This window comes from Otolemur garnettii, unplaced genomic scaffold (assembly GCF_000181295.1).
Source record: "Otolemur garnettii isolate 467f Iridium unplaced genomic scaffold, OtoGar3 scaffold00024, whole genome shotgun sequence".
NCBI classification, from domain to species: domain Eukaryota; kingdom Metazoa; phylum Chordata; class Mammalia; order Primates; family Galagidae; genus Otolemur; species Otolemur garnettii.
In genome coordinates this window covers 3992316-3995417 of record NW_003852419.1, presented here as the reverse complement: position 1 = coordinate 3995417, position 3102 = coordinate 3992316, and the positions used below count along the sequence as shown (strand labels likewise).

The window sequence follows — 3102 nt, the reverse complement described above, 5'->3', positions numbered from 1 at the left end:
CTCCAACTCCTGGGCTCAAGCGAGTCTCCTGCCTCTGCCTCCCAAGTAGCTGGGACCACAGGTGCCCGCCACAATGCCCGGCTATTTTTTTTGGTCACAACTGTCATTGTTGTTTGGTGGGCCCAGGCTGGATTTGAACCCGCCTCCTTAGGTGTATGTGGCTGGCGCCTTAGCCACTTGAGCCACAGGCGCTGAGCCTGTAACAATATTAAGAGGTGGGCACTTTAAGAGAGATTCAGTCACAGCGTTTTGCCCTCATGAATGGATTAACATCATTATCCAATAGTGGTTATTTATTTTGGGATGTGGGCTCTTTTTTCCCTTTCTTCCTCCCTACCCCATGTGATGCCTTCCACCATGCCTTTGATGCAGCAACAAAGCCCTCAATATTGGATTTCTCAGCCATCAGAACTGAGAATAAATATCTTTTTTTTTTTTTAATAAATTACCCAGATTGTGGTATTCAGTTATAGTAGCAAGAAAACTGATAGAGAGAACCCCTACTTTAAACCTCTTTAGCACAATGTGCTATCAGAATAGGTGAATAGTAAAAAGTAAATTGCTATTGTTGATATTTATGACCTGGTTTCTGTTCCTATAATCCCAGACGGTACTGTGTTCTGTAGTACTGTTACGGGACTGTAAATTGTGGAGTCGACTGTGATTGTAGCAGTTAGTTTCAGACCTTCTGGAACCACTGCAAAAGACAACATCAGACTGTGCAGATTAAGAATGGAAAGGGGCCACGCCTGTAATCCTTGCACTCTGGGAGGCCAAGGCAGGTAGATGGCCTGACACAGGTTGGATACCAGCCTGAGCCAGAGCAAGATCTGTGTCTAAAAAAATAGCTGGGCTTTGTGGCGGGCGCCTGTAGTCCCAGCTACTTGGGAGGCTGAGGCAAGAGAATCTCTTGAGCCCAAGAGTTGGAGGTTGCTGTGAGACTCTGTCTCAAAAAAAAAAAAAAAAAAAAAAAGAAAAGAAAAGAAAAGAAGTCCCTAAACAATTTCAGAATCTGATCTTTGGTGACCAATAAGCTCAGCCACAGATGATGAGACTTTCAAATTTTTTAAAAAGAGTCCAGCTTTTCTTCCTATTGTAAACATCTAGTAAAATCTATGCTCACTTTGGGGTGGATCTGTAGGAAAGCACACTCATTTCAACACCTTGCTGGGGTCTTCAGTTTCCGGAAATGAATTATCAGCAACGGAAAGCTGCTTTTTGGTATCTCCTAGCAATTCCAAGGGGTTTTGATCTTCATTTCTAACTTAGACTAACAACATACAAAATTTCTCTAATTTTACACTCCAATTTCTTTGGCTGTATCTGTAAATTCAGAGTGTAGTGTGCTTCGTAAAAAACACAACACTAAAAAATAAGTCCTTTTTCACATCTACGAAGAACAGGTCTCACACCCCGCGCTGTCTGCAACCTCTGGCTGCAGCCAGTCTACTTGCAGCTTGGCTCCGCCCCTTAACCGCTGCCCTGGGGGTTGGCAGCTGGTTGCTAAATTGGCCAGCAGTAGAGAGGCGGGACTTCCGCTATTTGAAAAACTTCCGGCGGGAACCGGAAGGTGTGGTGCCGCACAGAATCCCGTGTCTTCTGAAGAGCCCGGCGGGAAGGTGAGCTGTGCGGGCGTTTTGGCGGTGTTCCTGCGGGCTCTCACGAGCCCAGGGTTCGGGCTCCAGTATTTTGGGGGCCATCAAAAGAGTTATGAGCACTTATTTGGAAAATATCACCCCCCCCCTTTTAAAAGTGAGAAGTATCATTCAATTTTCTGCCAGCGTCTGTGTCTCACAGCCTGCCCCCGGAGATAACCTAACTGCCGCGTGTCGCCGGGCGCGTCTTCTCAATCGCAGCATCTCGTGGGGCAGAGGAACAGACCTGGGAAAGCCCAGGCAAAGCTAGATCGGTTTTATCTCTCAGATCGTCGAAGACCGGGGAGAGTCACCCTTTTTATTGTCAGATCACGTCTCTGTCTCAATCAACCGCGTCTTGAGCGGCGCGCCTGGCGTTTGGGAAGCGCTGAAAAACTGTTGAGGAAAGGAATGATGGGAGCGCTCCAGACAACTTTCCTCGTCCTCTCACCCGACAGCGTGTAACGTGTAGGGAGTGGGAAAGAATGCTGGTCTCGGTGTTTCAGGCGTTTTCCTTTGCCGTATTATCTCTTCGCTTTGAGTAAACCGTTCCAACTCAGTGGATCTCAGGCTGCGGTGTATAGCAAGACTGATTGACGAGCTCTTTCCAGCTCTAGTATTTTGTTTTTGTAACTTAGGAATCTGTGTTAGCATTCCAAGCACTGCTCTTGATCCTTCGGGAAAACGTCTCTAGGTCCCCCTTAAGATTTTCCTCTCTGGCGCGGCGTCTGTAGCTCAGTGAGTAGGGCGTCGGCCCCATATTCTGAGGGTGGCGGGTTCAAACCCGGCCCCGGACAAACCGCAACAAAAAATAACCGGGTGTAGTGGCGGTCGCGTGTAGTCCCAGCTACTCGGGAGGCTGAAGCAAGAGAATCGCCTAAGTCCAAGGAGTTGGAGGTTGCTTTGCTGTGAGCTGTGACGCAACCGTACTCTGCCGAGGGCGACGGGAATGAGACTCTATTAAGGAAAAAAAAAAGATTTTCCTCTCTGTTCTCCTTGGATTTTTATTTTTATTTATTTATTTACTTTTTTTTTGTAGAGATGGAGTCTCACTTTATCGCCCTTGGTAGAGTGCTGTGGTGTCACAGCTCACAGCAACCTCCAAACTCTTGGGGCTTAGGCGATTCTCTTGCTTCAGCCTCCAGAGTAGCTGGGACTACAGGCGCCCATCACAACGCCCAGCTCATTTTTTTTGTTGTTGTTTCAGTTTGGCCCAGGTGGATTCAAACCCACCACCCTCCACCCTCCGTATGTGGGCCGGCCCCCTACTCACTGAACCATAGGCACCGCCCACCTCCTTGGGTTTTTAAATCGTTGTTTTTCCAATTTCAGTTTAACATTTATGTGTGTGCCGGTACTTCTGGCCTTTTCCCTTGATTTTCATATGTCCTAGGTTAATACCGCTTTCCTTATTAACATCACAGCGACCTCAGGATTATTGATTTGGGTTATGTTTTTTTTTTTTTTT

General features: G+C 47.1%; 1 protein-coding gene across 1 annotated transcript in view; it reads left to right on the top strand.

Moving 5' to 3' along the window:
• Nucleotides 1–1586: 1586 nt before the first annotated feature.
• SRBD1 (S1 RNA binding domain 1) overlaps nt 1587–3102 on the top strand; it is a 248375-nt gene continuing 246859 nt past the window's right edge. The window contains exon 1 of the mRNA XM_023512062.1: nt 1587–1619. The gene's annotated coding sequence lies outside the window, so the exon portion shown is untranslated. The remainder of the gene's footprint in view (nt 1620–3102) is intronic.